Here is a 19,631-nt window from a genome sequence, read left to right as displayed (position 1 = left end):
AAGGTCAGAGGCAACTCCTCACAGGATGGCTGCCTGCCCATGGGAGCTGGGTGTGTGGGGTCTGAGGCAGGCAAAGGGCTCCCGCACCAGTTGCTGTCTGGCAAGAATGCGCCTGTGGCGATCCTGCAAGGTAACTTCCGCAGAGCAGAATTGTCCTTTTATTCAAATTCGGGAGGCTGGATTGAATTTTATCTAAAGTTGTGATGACTTCTGCCAATGGGAATGCAAAATAAAAAGCAGCACAACACAACAAAACAAAATAAAACAAAAACAGACTCTCCCTTCCCAAGAAAATAATGAAAAAGAAAAACATTTCAAAGCATCTTAAGTATGCGAGGGTAGAGTGCTTTGTATGCTTGTTTTTATTTACCGTATTTTCCGGCATATAAGACGACCCCCTAATTTTATAGTTAAAACATAGGTTTAGGCCTATATAAGACTACCCCCCACTTCCAAGGCAACACCAGTTCTTTTTTTAATTAAATTTTTAATGAATGACATTTTTCGAACATACCGTAATATACCGTACATTGATATGATAAATGGAAGGTCTCTTCACAAATGGCAATGCCATGAACTTGACTGAGACGTTTTTTCGGGATATACTTGGCGTATAAGACGACCCCCCCCCCCCCCCCCCGTTTTTTTTTTCGGTTCAAAAGTCGTCTTATACGCCGGAAAATACGGTATAAGCTTCTGGTCATTTATTTTTCCCTTATAGTACATTATTGCTTTTTACACAGTGTTATCAATTTCTCACATATCTTTGCAACAGCAAGAAAGTTACATTTGAAAAACTATTTAAATGGCTCACAATTTTGATGCCATATCTTTATAGAATTTAGAAATAATTTTCTCTCTATAGCACACCATGACAGTTTTCTTATATCTGTGTACATTTTTTTCTTACATCTTAAGAGCTGTCCTTTTTTCTGAAGTTGAGATCGGACCTGCAGATACCCTGACAGGCAGGTGGCCAGGACATTGGAGGTTATTGCAGAAGTGCCCTCTGTTGTGAGGAATTCACATACCAAGTCATTCTCTTAACTTTACTTAAAAGTTGGAAGCAGAGCACTGCTATTTAAATAATTTCCCCACATAATAATTTCCTAAAAATCGTGATTGTGTTGTTTTATTACTGATTGCAGTCATTTGTGCGATTGTGTCTATGATTGATGCATTTAACATTGCTGTTGTCCAGCGGTTTTCTGTGATTCTCTCCATGACTGGCATGCTTTATGGCGAATTGTGTGCAGCAGCTGATTATGTGGCCTTTAGGACTTTTACTAACTTTCTGTCCAGACACATGTGAAGGGCAGAGGCTTTCTTTCTGAGAGTAGAAGCTCCCTCGGAAAGCAGGGGAGGAAGAGATAATCTGAAAGGAGAGAAGTGCCCCCTGCACCTGGCACGAAGCACCATAGCCTTGACCTCCCCCAGAGCTGTCAGTGGAGTCTGGGGACCGGTGCCAGGTGGACATGTGGCTGGGAATCAAGGGGAGAGAGAGATGGTCACACAATAGAGGGGAACATTTTTACTTGGGGAACTAATTGAATAGAATGAATAGAAGGAGAAAGATGGGGTCAAATATAAAGAGGAAAAAGTTGTGTGTGTGTGTGTGTGTGTGTGTGACACAGCAGAGATGATTACACACTGAAGGTAATGAGTGAGAGGAGTAACGATGCAGAGGGAATGGTCTCTGAAGAGGATCAGGGTTTTACTAAAGGGAAAGGTAACTCGCTCTTCTTTCTCTGAGATACAGGAGTGGGGTGGACACTGAAGATGAACTCATCGGTGGGGGGTAGGAAGCTGAAGGAATTTCTGCTGCTTGGTTTCTATATTCATTGGAATTTAAGAAGATGCATGTTCTCTATCACGGAAGGGCATGGAGGTGTGTGTGTGCCCAGGGATGGAAGGAAGGAAAGTTCTAGACCCCGCCCAGCACAAGGCCTGGGGAGTTCGCAGATGAGAACAAACAGGAGGGTGATGGACAACGAGCAAAGAGGTATGCTTTCCCAGGGTGCTCAGCGGTGTGCAGGTAAAAGCTGGGGAAGCGCATGTTTGCAACAATGCACAGACCCAGCATGGAGGGGGGACAGGAGACAGTGTCCAGGGCGAGGCTGAGAGTCCTGCAGTGGCCACAGGCCTGTCTCACAGGCTGAAAGCCAGCCTTGAGGCTGAGGACCCACACAGAGGCGTGGCCAGTGTCCCAGGTGTGGATGGAACTCAGTAACTTGTATAGTGAGGACATGAAAGTGCTGAAGGGGCAAATGCTTTCAAATAAGAAAACAGGATTTCAGATAGAAAGGTTTGAAAGTAGTGTTACTTGACAGGATGACAAGATAATTAATTGTAAGATCCACAGCATCATTCGTTACTATTTTAATCTGCTTATTCATTGTTTTTTTGAAAATAAAGTGGGAGATGCAGCTGATTCATTGTGAGCAGTGGTTCTCCAGTGTCGAGGGAGGTACTCCTTGGCCAGCACATGGCCAGCAGAGACGCGCAGCTGCACGGAGAGCACACATTTCCACCGCCAACGGAGGGCAGTCCTGTGTCCTCGCATCTTAGTGTCTGACAGCGTGAAGCTACTGAGCACCTGAATGTGGCCAGTGTAACGGAGGAAGTGAATTTCAAGTTTCATTTAACGTTAACTTTAATTTCAGAACTGTCACTCTAAAGTTTCCCCCATAACACATCGTCACTGCCTTAGTGCACTGTGTCCCTTTAACTGTGGCATCGATGTTGTTGGTATGTTGTAGTGAATGTGACAGGGAAACCATTAACAGTATCTAATTAGTGCTTCTTCTTATAACTCAGAAATGATAACATTTCGCATCACAGTCCAGCAGGACAGTGGGTTTGATAAAATATATTATTGAGACTAATTTTACCCATTCCTTCCCTACTCTAAAGTGTAGCTTCAAAAAAAAAAAAAGGTGAAAATTACTCAGATGGTTTGTGTAAGATTTCTGTTGGATAGAACTAGTTTGGAATGCCATTGGTCATAGCTGCGTTTTGGAAATTTAAAACATTCAGGAGGCTGGAAGAGCGAACTCTCACCCAGGTGTCAATCAACATGCACTACTGACCCCCTACAGCAGCTGTTCTCAACCTCCCTAATGCTGCGGCCCTTTAGTACAGCTCCTCATGTCGTGGTGACCCCCAACCATAACATTATTTTTGTTGCTACTTCATAACTGTAATTTTGCTATTGTTATGAATCATAATGTAAATATCTGTGTTTTCCGATGGTTCTTAACCTGTGGGTCATATTCTTAGAAAATGAACCTTGTTTTTAATTATACAGTATGTATTGGACTAAAAATAAGATTCCAAAGTAAATTAAATGTGAAGTTTATTACAGGAATCAAGAGATGTAATTTTAATGAATTAGAAGGTATAATTTAGTTCAATTATATTTAAAAAGACCATCTAGTTTTTCTAGATTTCCATAGGTTTTAAATGATTTTAAACTCATGAAACCAAAATGTGCATGTGCTTTTGTGTGTATACGCACATATATGAATGAATATATATATACTAGAGGCCCGAATTTCGTGCATGGGGGTGTGTGTCCCTCAGCCCAGCATGCACCCTCTCCCATCTGAGACCCCTTAAGGGATGTCTGACTGCCCATTTAGGACTGATTACAGTGGGTGTGATCGGGCCTAAACAGGCAGTCAGACATCCCTCTCACAATCCAGGACTGTTGGCTCCCAACTGCTCACTTGTCTGCCTTCCTGATTGCCCCTAACCGCTTCTGCCTGCCAGCCTACTCACCCCCTAACCGCTTCCTTAACATCCTGATTGATGCCTAATTGCTTCCTTGCCAGCCTGTTTGCCCTAACTACTCTCCCCTACAGGCCTAGTCCCCTCAACTGTTCTCCCCTGCAGGCCTAGGTTCCCCCCCAACTGCCCTTCCCTACAGGCCTGGTCACCCCAGCTTCCCTCCTCTGACAGCCTGGTCACCCCTAACTGCCCTCCCCTGCAGGCTTGATTGCCCCTAACTGCCCTCCTTTGCAGGACTGGTCCCTCCCAACTGCCCTCCTCTGCTGGCCTGATCACACACAACTGCCCTCCCTTGCAGGTCTGGTCTTTCCCAACTGCTCTCCCTTGCTGGCCATCTTGTGTCCACATGGGGGCAGTCATCTTGAGTGTTGAAGTGATAGTCAATCTGCATATTACTCTTTTATTAGATTGGATAGAGGCCTGGTGCATGGCATGAGTAGGGGCCAGCCTGTTTGCCCTGAAGGGTGTCCTGGATCAGGGTGAGAGTTCACTTGGGCTATGGGGCAGTCTGGGCAAGAGGCCTGTGGTGGTTTGCAGGCCAGCCACACACCCCAGCAACCCAAGCAGAGGCCCTGGTATCTGGGATTTATTTATCTTCTATAATTGAAACTTTGTAGCCTTCAGTGGAGGCCAGGGCAGGCCAGGAATTTGGCTTCCTCCATCACTGGGGAAATCCAAACCTTCTGTTCCCTCAGTGGCCACAGCCATTTTTGTTGGGATTTATTTATCTTCTATAATTGAAACTTTATAGCCTTCAGCAGAGGCCTGGGCTGGCCAAGGTGAGCAGGAAGCTTGGCTTCCTCTATCACCCGGGAAACCCAAGCCTCCTGCTTGCTCCAGCTCCATGGCAGCAACAATCTTGGTTGGGTTAATTTGCATACTCGCCCTGATTGGCTGGTGGGTGTGGCTTGAGGGTGTAGTGGAGGTATGATCAATTTGCATATTATCTTTTATTAGATAGGATTACTAGGAAAATAAAAATTAAGGCGATAGTGAGAGGCCAAGTATCCAGAGTGAGGGGCAGTGGAGTGGGACGTCTGCCTGCTGCTTGCTGTTTCCTCTCTTGCCCAAGGGCCCTCCAGGACCTGTTTTATATTCATTTTTGTGGGAAGGGACAGACTGAGGAGGCAGAGAGGCTCCTCAGAGATGGGGAAATGGGGAGCTTTCAACACTTTTTCAGATCTGGAGAATCAAAAGCTGGTGTTTGTTCTGCCTGATCACCTGGATTTGAGGAACATCAAGATCCTGAGTGGAGGGGCCAGAGAGCAGTGATCCAATAGTTCACTCTTCCCTGGACAGTCATTGTTTCTAAGTTTCTCAGGACAAGGAGGTAAGTTCAGGGGCTTCAGGCCTCCCCAGTGCATCACAGTCCTAGGCCCGCAGCTTGCTCAGCTCCTCCCTGCTGTGCTCCTGCCAGTGCCTGTCTGCAGTGTGTGTAGCAGGGGGGCGGGGGGGGGGACTGAGGGGGGGTTGAGGGGGGTAAGGGCATTCAGTGTTTTCTTCTTGTTGTCATCTCAAGGATTACAGCCCAGTATGTACGTTTCCCCAATATCCGAGAAGAGTATTTCATGCTTTTCCAGGTTCTTATATTTGTTTGTGTTTTTTGTTTTGTTTTGTTGTTGTTGTTATTAATCCTCAGCTGAGGATATTTTTCCCATTGATCTTTAAAGAGAGTGAGAGGAAGGGAGGGAGGGAGGAGGAGAGAGAAAAACATTGATGTGAGATGGAGCTGGTGCAGATACATCAATTGGTTGCCTCCTGCACTCGCCCTGACCACCTGGGGCCGGGATCATATCAGCAACCTTTACCAGGAATAGAACCTGAGACCCTCTGGTGCCCGCCGAGCTTTAACCACTGAACCAGGGCCAGGGTTCTTGCTTTTTATGGTGAGAGGGCAAGTTCAGTAACAAGACCAGTTCTGGGAACGACTTTTTCATTTGACAGTTTTCAAAATTAAAATACTTTCTTGCATGATAGAGCATCCTTGAAAAGATTCCTGTGATTGCTTCAGATCTTATTTAGAAATATCATAAACTTGGGCTACTTATAGTTATTGAAATTTGAGCTCCCAAACTTGAGATGATTCATAAACCAACATAATATAAACAGGTGAATTCAGATGAATGTAGACATCAAGGGCAGTTTGTCAATAAATATTAATCAATGTGAATAAAAGCATTTTTAATTTTTTTTTTTTTTTTTAGCATTTGGGTTCCTTGTCATCTTTATTCACCATATTTTAATTAAATATTTATTCATTATTTAATGGTTTACCTTATTTCTATATTTTAATATCAACATGCACACATACATTTGTATATGCACCTAACTCAAAACACAAAGCTCGTGGGTTACCGGTGGTATTTGCACCCCTCCCCCTACCTAGCAGCCAAGCTCCCAGAGCACAGCAATGATGCGTGTCAACCAGGATTTAGAATGATTGAAACTGTACAAAAGGGAAGGCATTTTCTAGCTTAAGAGAGGATTGTGGGAGAAACCAGAAGCTGCAGATATATTATTTCCACGATGAAGCCCCTTCCACGGAGCTCTTCCTATGTGACCCTGCTAGCCTCACACTGTTCTTGGCAGCAGAGCACAAGTTGCCGCTGAGTGCTGGAGGCTCAGAGAGATTTCATGACTGCCCCCGGGGAAGTTATGTCAGACACATTGTTCCAGAATTGGACTCCAAAGTACATCTGAAATGACTGCCATCCGTATGTGTTCCTACCCATATTCACGTCCCAAACCATGTTTTGACTGGAATGTGAAGTTGGTAGGTTGCCTAAGCAATGACACCAGTTCTTCATCCTGTTTTAACAGCAATGTTCTGATATATTTGGGCATGGAAACTGAATTAGTGAAAAGGAGGTTAAAACTTTGTAAAAATGAAGAAAAATAGTGATGACTATATTTAAGGGACAATTGTACTTATTAATGATTAATTTTAATTAATTTTCAAATGAAGTAAATTTCAGCGGCACTATACAATGAGTGGCCAGATTATTATGATCTCTGAATTCACAATAATCTGACCACTCAGTATATATCCTATATAATAAAAGGCTAATATGCTAATTGTCCCATCGATCAGGAGTTCAACCAGCAGGTAGGCTGGCCAACCGCTCCTGTCCCCTTCCCTTGGCCAGGCTGGCCAAACCCCACCAATACATGAATTCATGCACGGGGCCTTTAATATATACTGTATACTGCATTCATAGATCATAATAATCTGGTGTATATACTACAGGAAGTGATTTATTTCCTGCAGTCTTCTGAAGAATTAGCTAAATTGGGATAAAATATTCTGAAATGCAATAAGGATTCAGCAAAAATTGTTGTGAAAACTACTGCTATCATGGTATTTTTGCAAAAACTATGCCATCTAACTTAGGTCTCTTTAATTTACCGCAAGAATTGTAAAGTAACAAAGGATGCCTAAATTAACAGCTCTGCACTTTTGGTGGTTAAAACTAAAAGAAGCATTAAAAATGTAACTGGCCTTCTAATCTAAGATTCATAAAAACAGCATCAGCAAAAAAGGTTGCAATGTGTAATTATACTTTTCCCAGTGTGTTGACATTCTCTTTCTCATTGTCTTGCTTTTGAAAACAAATCTGGGTACCACATATTAAAGTATTTGACTCTTATGCTAGCATTTTAAAAATATCCAACAAAACAAAAGTAACAGCTATAGCATCTGTTTCTTATTCAATGAAATCCTGTTTCCTGGTTCAACTGTAAAGTATCACAGGCATGGAGAAAATCCAAATACCCGACTTCTCATTTTGAATTTATATGCTCTTTTAAATACATTACGGTTTAATAAGCACACTTTAAAAATCTTATCTTAATTTGAACATTAAGAGAAATACGCTCTTCTTTTTGAAATCTTACCTATCCATTAAAACACACGTCAACCCCACCTCCTTCTAAAAGTGTTCTGTTTTATCTGTCCTGCACCTATCTTCCCCTGTTCTAAATTCCCACATATTATTTCTTCTCCTCACCAGCATAATCTCATGTACTCTCTGCTTTTGTGAGGGGGTAAGCAACTACACTTAAAACCCTGGAGGCTGAGTACTTCATTCTTCCACACCCCTTCAGCAGTGTAATAAATAGAGCAAGTGTTCCAAAAAATATCTGACTATTTTCAGTTGGCTTTGAGTAACAAAAATATCTCCAGATACCTGACTTAATTGGTAAGAACTATGTGGTCTTCAAACTCTACACCAAGGCATCAAAATGAGATTATCCAAACCAGTTAGCAGTCTCTCACAGCCACACCATTCTGAACAATTTCTGAGAAAATTTTCTTGGCAGTCATAAGCTGATGAGCTCTGGCATGGTTGGTCCTCGCTGTTACCATAACTGAGGCAATGTGGTCTCCTGGAGGCCCTGCATGGACCCCTTTATTTTTATTCTGGCTATTTCACTATTGTCAAATACATATCTTAAACTTTTAATCTGAGATATATTTCAGCATGAGGATGGAGAGGTACTTTATTATACCATCTTCTGTTGTCAAAGATGATTCTAACAGCCAAAAAATATTAGTTTGTGGGGACTACTTATATAGACCACTACTCATATGCCTGGAAGAATCAAAAGAGGTGGAAGTCTAGAGCAAAAATTTTGAGGGACAAAGGAGATCTAGCACTCAATTCTTTATATATTTAAAAAAATTGAACTGAAAATATGGTCTATATATAGAAATATGTGGGTATCTACAAATGACAAGTAATATTCCTTAACCACCACCCTTCTTTGTTTTGTCTTTCATAACTCTTCTGTGAAAGTCTTTTAGGTGAAACATCCTTGACATCCAAACTTCTAAAAAATATCCAGCTGAATATATATGGTTAAAGTTTGCAAATAGAGTTTTGATAAATTTATTATATAAACAAAGGACAAGGAAATATTTTATTTCTAAATTCTATACCCAAAGACTCTGTAGGCTTTGTTGAATTGTCATTTCTTTTTGAAAAGCAGCAGCAAGGACAGTGAGTCAGTCTGAGTTATAAGTTCCTGGATTCTCAGGTGGCTGTCCAATTCTCAGGGTTCTCTTCCCCTGCTCAGTAGCAAATAGAGTTCTTTCTTTGCTCCTTGCCAAGTAGTATTTTCAACAGGGGTTTGCTCTATTTCTCCTTTGTAAAATCTTGAAAACATTTGTGTTATAGAATTCTATCATTTTTCTAGATAGAGAGCACAGCTTCTGCATTTGTTGCATAACCTATTGACTTGAGAAATGCTTTGTTTTTTCCAAAGAATCTGAACTCATAAAACAATCAAAACATTTTATTGAAATTAAATTCCACAGCAATATAACCTCCATTCTGTGCAAACACATGTGGAATTTGGTTTCCATGGTTACTTGTTACTAGACCTGTGCTTTCCCTGGTTCTCTACGGAGCTGGGTGAGAGATCAAGCCTAGAGTGTCATTATAATGAGGCAGGAACTGAGAGTAATGTTTTAGTTGAGGGCCATGAAGCAGTTTACAACACATGCAATTTTAAGTTTACAATTATAAAGAAAAATACCATGGGCCTCCCCTCCCAAACCAACTGTTTTTCCAGTAATGTCATGGGAATAAGAATGAGAAGAAAAGAAAGACTTAAATGTGCAAATATATTATCTATCTATCTATCTATCTATCTATCTATCTATCTATTATGTATTACTAAAAGAATGTACTCATTCATTAAATTAAATTTTTTCAAAAAGTGTGGAATAGTTTAAGTACAATATTCTAGTTTGTGTGTGTGCATGTGTGCATATATTACAAAGAAATACAAGTTTAGCAATGTGTATTTTGACCTAAGTTAAACCCAACAGATAAAAAAAAATAAAAACTTAGGAAAAAAGCTATACCCAGAATTCTATACTCAAGGATAGCTCTGTTTCATTTTATTCATGGAAATTATTATTATTGTTTTCTTGTGAAGCAATAATCTAAGACAAGTTTGGAATGTTTCTAAAAACTAAGCCCTATCTTAAAAATTATGTTTTAGCTGTGTATATACTAACTGTGTAAAATTAGAATGGCTCCATAGATCTTGAGTTTACTTTGGCATCTAGATAGAAACTAGGATGCAGTTATTACCTGTGGCTCATCTTGATCTCCTTGCTATGGAAATTGGTCACGAACAGGATAAGATGACAAAGGAGAAGGAAACAAAATGCTCTCTGTCTGAATTACCGTATTTTTCGGACCATAAGACGCACTGGACCATAAGACGCACCAGTTTTTAGAGAAGGGAAATGAAGAAAAAAAGATTCTGAAACAAATAGTGTCCTAAAATATTTTATGTGCATTAAAACCCAACATCACAGTCATAAACACATGTAATCAACCCTGTAAAGTAAACAGCAGCATTTAGAACCATTTTAGAGCCGGACAAGCACACAGAGACCACACAGAGCCGGGCAAGTAAAAAAAATTTTTTTTTAAAGTATATGTAGGCTATATTTGGACCATAAGACGCAGGGACTTTTTCCCCCCACTTCTGGGGGAAAAAAGTGCGTCTTATGGTCCGAAAAATACAGTAAATTTTCATTAGAAACATTGAAGAACAGGATTCCCAAAGAATAACCTCTTTAATAGCCTAGGAGGTAACGTTAGGTGCTTTTCTCCATGCAGGGAAGGAGAGGGGAAGAGCAGAGAATGGCATTATGGGTGTTTCAACAGGAGGAACAAACAATAATTAAATTATTGATCAAAACAGTAATCTATAATATCATTGGAGAAATGTTTCTTCAGAAAAAAATTACCAACATATACAAAATGAAGCTCCCTCCAGGAAAATCTTTACCACTTCAGCTAAAAATTAAAAAAAGGAACCTCTATTTTTAGAGAACAGTTAATTAGGCACACTAGGAAAAAGAAATCTACAATGATGCAGATCAAAAGAAAAATATGCATGCACACAAGTCCTTTGGTTGATCCCTCCCCTTTACCCTCCCCCTCCCCTACCTTCCCTCTGAGGTTTGCCAGTCTGACGGATGCTTCCCTGTTTTCAGGTCTGTTTTTGTTCATCAGTTTATGTTGTTCATTATTTCCCCTAGATGAGTGAGATCATGTGATACTGGAAATACACTTATAAAAACCGAAAATGAGATGAGCAATAATAGTTATGCTGAGAGGCAAATGAGTCAGTCTGTAGTGAGTTTCTTTCTGGGCCAACAGTTTTTTTGAAACCCAATTTCAATGTCAAACAGTTCCTTATGTGTACATGTCAGCAATGATATTTCAGTTCTGGATGGTGGACAAATGGTGGTAATGCAGGTCCGACGGTCTCTGGTTTGGTCTTGGGCAACCTGAAGTGATGCACAGCTGCTGACTGCTAGAATGGCAAGGTGTCATCAGCGTCTTCCATTTCTGGACTGTTTCTCTTCTGTCTTCATGGCTGGAGCAGTCCTGTCAATTTCTCTCTGTTGCAGGAATCCACATGGTCTTGACCAGTGGTCAAGGACAACAAGGGGGTGGGGGTATGTGTGGGGAGGGGTTTAGCAAGGGAATAGGGGAATGAGGACAAATATTTGATACCTTGATCAATTAGGAATTTTAAAAAATAAAAAAGAAGAAAAATAAAAACATTATCTGTAAAAAAATAGTCCAGCCTCCAAATTCTCTGTAATACAAAATATCAGATATTGTAAGAGGGCATTTAAGACATATTAAGATAATTTTTATCTAAATGAATTTCCTTAGAAATAGAACATGTATTCAAATACACAAAGGACTCACTTACAGACCAGTTTGAGAAGTGTTTAAAAGTTTTCAGTATATATTTCAGTAACATTCCAACTAATTATAAAATAATTCTAAATGAAATGCTTGTAATTAGAGAAGTCAGGCATAAAAATGGGACAGCTAATACAAATTAGCCTAAATCATTGTTCAAGAGAATTGATGAAATGTGAAATTAATTGCAATAACCTTGGTGTAAATCATGTTCCCTCTGCATATGTTGTACCGTGGGAATGGGCAGGCGAAAAGTAAGGTGTGTTAAATTTCTGATCATAAAAAGATATGACATTTTTGATTCTAATACTATTCAGTATTCCAAACTCGTTAATAAAGTTAACTTTATTAGAACTTTCTTTTCATAGGGAGACTGCCACAAAATCTTACTTCTGTCATAAAAGAAGGAATCTAAACAGGGTGACTTAGTCTTGGAACCTAGGATCCAGTGAGTTAAGGCTGGACTTTGCACATGGGAGTGGTGGAGACATCAGTACACATAGTTCAGGCTTGATGGACACAACAAAACAGAGCCTTGAACTGAGTCTTGACTGAAAAATGCTGATCCAGGTGAGCAGATTATGTTTCTGATAAATTGATCATGAGCATTTCCTGAGTTGAAGTTATACAGTGGTTTACAGCCTTATGTTTCATAGACCAAGTTTTTATTTCAGAACAAATGACATAATCATGTTGCCATAGGTGGTCTTCAGGCTTATCTAAGTTATGTTGATATGCATGGTCTCAAATGATGCTTTTAAAACATTTTAGGTAACCCTTACTAATATTAACACCACTGTAAAACGGGGTTATAATTCAGCAGACAAATATGTACGTGTGTATATAACAAACCACATATCTCAAAATGTTAAAATTTCTTTAAAAATATAAGTGCTTAAACTATTATATTCTTAGAGAAAATGTAATAAAATTCAAGTATAGTCTCTTTTTAAGAAGTATACAAACAAAAACCTAAAACAGATGGGCAAATGTTGAAATGGCAGATGCAAATAAAAATATTCAATATTAATTTAAGGCAAAGTTGCCATTAAAATGAGAGTCCTGGAAGAAGAAAAAAAGGTAAATTTAAATAGAAAAAAAATTCAGGCCATAATGATGAGATGACATACTTTTTTAGTAAATAGCAGAGAATAACAATATATAGAAAAGTAGGAAATAATTAAAAATATAAATGTTAATAGATTAAAAATTCTAGTGTTTATAAGAATAAACAGACATAAATATGTAAGTATGTTTTCAGAATTATAATCTATGATAAAATTTAACTACTGTTAGAACAGAAGATTGTGTAGCAAACCCTATAATTATAAAATGCCCAATTACATAGGACACATTTGCTGATTTGTGAGTGATAGAGATGGAAATTATTATCAAAGCTTTCAATGTTATCAACAACAGTAACAAATTCAGCCACTTTTAGACTTAAGACAATAAAACATTTCCCAAACAGATTTTTAGCCAAAGTAGAAATTAAAACCAGTAATAAACAATTAAAGCTAATGATAACACTGCTTAGCAAAACTTACAGATGCCACCTTTTCTGTACATAGAAGAAAAACAATAACTTCAAAAGTTTTTATTATAAAATTAGGGACACAGTGCACGAATTTTTGCACCTTGAAAGGAACTGTGGGCCACGAGGCTGCTGTGGGCCCTGGGCAGGTCTCAGCCCATCCTCCACTCTCCCACCTGGCCCTTCTTGCTGCAGCCCTGTCCCTTGTCTGCTGGAAGCCCTGCTCTTGCTGCCACTGCTTCCATGCGCTGACAGCGTGGAACAATTGGGGCCGGTGCCAGCAGTGAGTGTGAACAAGGCCAGTGCCATCAGTGGGTGTGAGTGGCAGCTGCTGTCCCAATTGCCCCTCAGGAGCAGGGGGAGGTGGAGAAGCCTTGAGGGACAATCGGGGCTGGCAGCCACTGCTCGCACCCGCTGATGGTGCTGAGCAATTAGTACTGGCACTGGGCAACAGCAGTGGGTGCAAGTGATGTCTCCAGCACTGGTAGTGGGTGTGAGTGCTGGCAGGACTGCAGCACACGGGAGCAAAAAATTTTTGGTAATCACCAGAGGCTCACCCCGATGACAGCTATTGGCACCCCGCCTTGGTCTGTTGCCCCTGCTCATCTGCTCTACCATCGTGCCGTGGCTGACACCTGCCATGTTCTGCACTCCTCTCTTGCCAGTCAGTATATGTCATAGTGACCGGTTGTTTGGTTGTTCTGTTGTTCAGTCTATTTGCATATTACCCTTTTATTATATAGGATAAGAAAGTCAATGAGTGAATCAATAGTTGAAGATATTAGACTAGAATGCATTAAAAATAAAACTAGGAAAAGCCAGAGAAAGAGAATGATATGCAAAGAAAATTATGACTATGAAGTAGATAAATGGAAAATTAATTCTTATAGATTTTTTCAATGAGTGCTATATGTCAAATGTTTGCCAACTAGATATCCTCTAAATCAATCCTCATGCATAACTGTATAGAACATTATTACATTATTATACCATTTTCTAGCTGAGGAATCAAAGCCCTTTAGAAGTTAAATTTCTTGTGTAAGGGGTGCACAGTGTACAGGGGGTGAGGTTGTAATTTGATCACTGTTCTCCCTGACTCCAAAGTCAATTCTTAACTGTGTATTAGTTTCCTATGCTATTGTAACAGATTATCACATCCTTGGTGGTCTCAACAATGTTTACAAGAATTGTTTATTATTTTACTGCTCGGGAGGTCAGGAGTCTTAAATGAATCTCATTATGCTAAATCAAGGTGTGGGCAGAGCTGTGTTTCTTCCAGAAGCTCCAGGGGACAATTTATTCCCCCACATTTACCAGCTTGTAGTGCTACCGCATCCCATGGCCCATGGCCCCGTCCGTCTTCACAGCCAGCAGTGGCCTGCCGAGTGTCTCTCACATCGCAGTACGCTAACACTCTTCTCCCTCCCTGCTCCTATCATAAAGACCCTCCTGACACACGTGGCCCACCCTTCAAAAGCTCTCATTATCAAATAAGAAAGTGAATTAGCTAATTAATAGTTCAAAATGTTGGACTAGAATAGTAGACCAGACACATAATCCTACATAATAAAAGCATAGAATGAAAATTGTCCCCTCAACCAGGAGTTGGTCTGGGAGTCAGACCAGGGGGCAGGGTGGCCAGGGGAAGGAAGAGAGGCCCTGGCCACCACCAGCTGGGGAAGGGAGGAAGTACCTGGCCAGTGGCCATTGGCCGGCAGCCGCTAGGGGCTCTACCAGTGCACGAATTTTGTGCACTGGGCTTCTAGACCAGTATCATTTCCGTTATTGAATTCTACCTGCAGTCTTAATTTCCTCTTGTCATATCACGTAATATGTTCACATGTTCTAGAGATTAGGATGAGGGCATCTCTGAGGGGCCTGCCACCGTAGGTCTGCTTGCAATGTTACTCTTCCAAGTAGTGCCCCTTTGAATGTAAAATATGCAATTCCAACGAGGAAAAGGATACACAGGAATTAGAAGTGAAAATGTCCAAATTAAGTAAGAGTGAGCTTGCGGAAGGCGCTCTGTGGATGGCAGGTGGAAAGGAGTTCGGCAGGAGGTGCATCTTGGTCACAGAGCCTTTTCGGAGGCTGCACCAGTCCACCACAGAGTTGGCCCAGAGGCGTCCTGGACCGCCTGGTGCGGGAGCTCCTGCTGCTGCTGCCCGCCCAGACCCATCCTCTGCTTCTTTCTGCCCTGGTGCGCCGCTCTGCTGGGCCGGCCGCAGCCCCGTGGCACAGTTTGCGTGGTTCCTCGCGGTTCGGGAGGCCGGGCTGTTCAGGGTCAGGGGTGGCCTGCTCAGGTCGGTGAGGCTGTGCTCTCCTCGCCTCAGAGACGGATGCCTCTCCGTGCGGGTTCCCTGTGTTTGGATGACCTCCTCCTCTGTGCTGGGGTGGGGGCTCGCGAGCTCTGTGAAGTCTCTTCTCACAAGAACACTGATGCTGTGGAATTGGGGTCTCCCCATCGTGACCTCGTTCAACTTTAAATGTTTCCTTACAGGCCCCGTTTCCAATACACGAGGTGCTTAGAGCGTCAGTGTCTACACTTTTGGATGAGGGGACACACACACGCAGCCCATAGCATCTAGTAAGGTGGTGTTTCCGGGACTCGCCTGGTACCAGGCAGCTCTTTCTGGACACAGACCTACAGGTGCCTCTGCTGGCCGGGCTGGGCCTGGTGTCAGCTCCGGGGTGACCTGGCCATGTCTGTTTTGTGCAAGTTGAGATGCATTTGTGGAGATGCATCCTGTGGGACAGCCACAGGAAACACGCGTATAAAAGGATACGGAAATACATTTATTTTGTAAAATGCCTTATTTATCAATTTCTAGGGTCTTTTTGTGAAATACACGAATCCCTAGGAAATTATCAAAGTTGACTAACGCCATTATAGAAAACACAAGAAAGCTGCAGTAAATGAGAATATTGCCCCATCTCCTAAAGGAGTGGATCTAAATTATTTCATAAGATACTTTTTAAAAAATCCTCAAGGAACAGAAAAATTTCTGCCCATCTCAATGTTTCTAGCACACAGAGGAAGAAGAAAAGCTATCCTGTGATGCTGATAATAAGAGCTAACAAAGGGAGTAAAAAGGAAAATACCAACCTCAATTATAAATATAGATGCAAAAATAACAAGCAAATTATCAGCAAATGATATCCAGCTGTACTTAACAAACTTAAGCCACCTGGGCAGTGCAGTCTATTTCATGAATGCAGGAATAGATCAATACTAGGAAATTATTAAATCCTTCAAATTAACAGACCTAAATGGAGATGTATTAACTATCCCCATGTGAAACTTGATTGAATATGATTATCATTTTGACTCAAAGACTAGAATTTTTGTCTTGATCCAATAAGACTTTATACATTTTATATCTCAGACTCAAATACAAATCAATTTTCTGATGTGATTTCATACAAGTAAACAATACATAAGCACATTCAAAGCCTTTTTAATATAAATCTTCCTACCATTTACTCTGTCATTTTTCTTTAATTTCATATTTATGTTATTTTACTGTTAGTATTTGAAATTTATTTTATTTTTTTCTATTCTATAGTCCCAAATTGAACAAAAGTGACTTCTAATTCATTCATCTATTTAATAAACCATTCACATAACAGGTGTTTACTGAGTACCTACTTCGTGTCAGGCACTGTACTCGATGATTGGGAAGCTAGTGAACAAAAGGGACTTCCTGAAGCTTATATTCCAGGGATAATTTCCTTCTGTTGCCAGTGTATGACTCCTGGGACTGACCAGTATGTAGATTAGAATAATAAATATTGTATATCTGACAATCTCCCATCAAAAGAAATCAATATTATTTTGCCAGTGAAAATGATGTTTGGATATTATTATTATTATTATATTTTTTTAATTACATTTTAAAAATATATTTTATTGATTTTTTTTACAGAGAGGAAGGGAGAGGGATAGAGAGTTAAAAAAATTGATGAGAGAGAAACATCAATAAGCTGCCTCCTGCACATTCCCCATTGGGTATGTGCCAGCAATCAAGGTACATGGCCTTGACTGGAATCGAAGCCAGGACCCTTGAATCCGCAGGCCAACACTCTCCTCTGAGCCAAACCGGTTAGGGCATGTTTGGATATTTTAAATGTCTTTCCCATAATTCTTACCACATATAGAACTATCCCTGTGCAACAGAAAATGATAAAAAGGTGCATAACCTGTTTCAGAATTAACTTAGCGGATTCAACCATAAATCCATATCTGCAAGATCATCTTTTCACATACTAATTATGGTCTCTATAAAATCCTTTTCTGTCATATCCTTTGTTTCCTGACAGCTTTAAATTTGCTCTCTGTTATAACAAGGTCAATATTCAATTCAATTCAATAAATATTTTGAATTAGTATGATTGTTACATCTCATTTAGTGAAGAGATATATCCAGAAACCCTTTTCTCAAGGATCTTACAGTTGACTGGGTAAGATTGTTCAGAATAATAAACTTGCACATAAATAAGAGAACATAGAGGAAGAAAAAAATAAGAAAATAGAATACAATAAGCCAGTGCTATGGGGATGGTCATGAATCTCAGCCTTGAAAATACGGGCAAGTGCTAAAAGGCCGATGAAGAGTGAAGGAATAAGGAAAATAGAATAAAATTTCTATTTCCAGTGGGAAAGGCCATGTGAAGTGAGAGACACCAGGCTGACAATACAGTTGACACTGGAAGATGTTAAGAAGCTTAAAGAAGCTGGACAGTAGGGTACATAGAGCAGAGTGGCAAAAGATGAGTCTGTAAACATGTAACTGTGAGGACCCTGAATCGCTTTATCCTGGAAGTAATAGACTATGGCTGCTGTCCTGGAGTTTACGTGGGAGAGGTAGAGATTAAAGATATGAAGACCCTGTTGGTAAGCTATCAACATGGTGCATTGAGATGTGACAGGGACCTAGTTTGGGTATTGGAAGAAGGACTGGAAAGGAAGTAGACTTTGCATATGAGATGGGAATGATAAAAGAACTGGGTGTAATTTCATATTTATCCAGAATGACTTGTAATGGTGGAGAATTACATTATTTAAAAAAGAGAACGTAGGTAAAAAAGGAATCTTTGGTGTGAACTCTTCTTTTTGCTTATTTTATTTTTTTAGCTTTGGCTATATTTAATCTATGTTATGGGAGGAATTTAATGTGGAAATGTGAGCAGGCAGTAGTATGTTCAAGCTAAGACCAATCTCATATTCAAAATTCTACCTTACACCTACCTTAATATTTTGAATAGTAGTGACATGAGCTATACCTTTCATAATATATTAGGGTCCCAGCATGCAAAATTGCACGAGACCCAGGACCCAAATTCCCGTGGCTCAGTGGGGCCCAGAAACCCACCCACGTCTTTGGTCGAGTCCTCCAGAGTCAAGTCCCCACACACCCATGTGTCCCTGCCACTTACGCAGCCTCTTGCTAATCTATTGTTTCGGCATGATGGCGTGACAACCACAGGCTATTTATATGATAGATAATTATAAAATACTGTATAATAAATATAATGATAAATATTCACATATTGTTAAGGAATCTAATATGTAACTAGTTCCTGCATCATTGGCTGGATTGCGAATGTGTGTGAAAATTTCGGTAATTGTAGAAGGTAGTTCAAAAAAGTGAGAAAAGACAGAGAAGGAGGACAATTAACATCCAATACTATCCAAAGAGAAATTTGGATTACTTTTGCTCCTTGCACTCAAACAAAGAATCAATAGGAACACGAAATTTGAAGGTTCACTAAACACATCTTTAGCTGAGTAGCTCAGTTGATTGGAGTGTTGCCCCCATATGGCAAGGTTTGATTCCTTGGCAGGGCACATACAAGATTCAACCAATAAATGAGTGGAATAGCAACTCTCTCTCTCTCTCTCTCTCTCTCTCTCTCTCTCTCTCTCTCTCTCTCTCTCTCTCTCTCCTCTCTCTCCTTTCCTTTTCTCTAAACATTTAATTAAAACAGCCCTGGCCAGAAGGCTCAGTTGGATGGAGCGTTGTCCCGAAGACCAAAAATGTGTTCCGTTCCCAGTCAGGGTACACACCTAGGTTTTGGGATCCATTTCAAGTCAGGCATATACTCAGGTTCAATTCCCCGTCAGAGTGTGTAGACAATCCATGTTCTCCCCCCCCCCCCCACATCAATGTTTCTCTCTTTCTCTCTCCCTTTCTTTCTAAAATCAATAAAAATCATATCGGTGGCTGCAGTTCTAAAAATTCAATTAAAACAAAACAAAAGAAAACAAAAAACCCTATGTTATAAGATCATGTTCAGTTATCCACAGATGTGGTTTGCTTCTCAAAGAAGCAGATTTTAGGTTAGCATGTTTCAGACTTCAATACAAACAAATCCAATGCATTTAATTACTATTATTTTTTTAAATTTTCAACCACACGCCCTAACCATTTGGCTCTGTTGATAGAGCGTTGGCCTGTGGACTGAAAGGTCTCAGGTTTGATTCTGGTCAAGGGCATGTACCTTGGTTGCAGGCACATCCCCAGTAGGAGGCGTGCAGGAGGCAGCTGATGGATGTTTCTCTCTTA

Source organism: Pipistrellus hanaki (assembly GCF_964339955.1).
Source record: "Pipistrellus hanaki genome assembly, chromosome: 17".
NCBI lineage: Eukaryota > Metazoa > Chordata > Mammalia > Chiroptera > Vespertilionidae > Pipistrellus > Pipistrellus hanaki.
The sequence above is the reverse complement of the archived record's forward strand: the minus strand, read 5'-3'. Positions refer to the sequence as shown.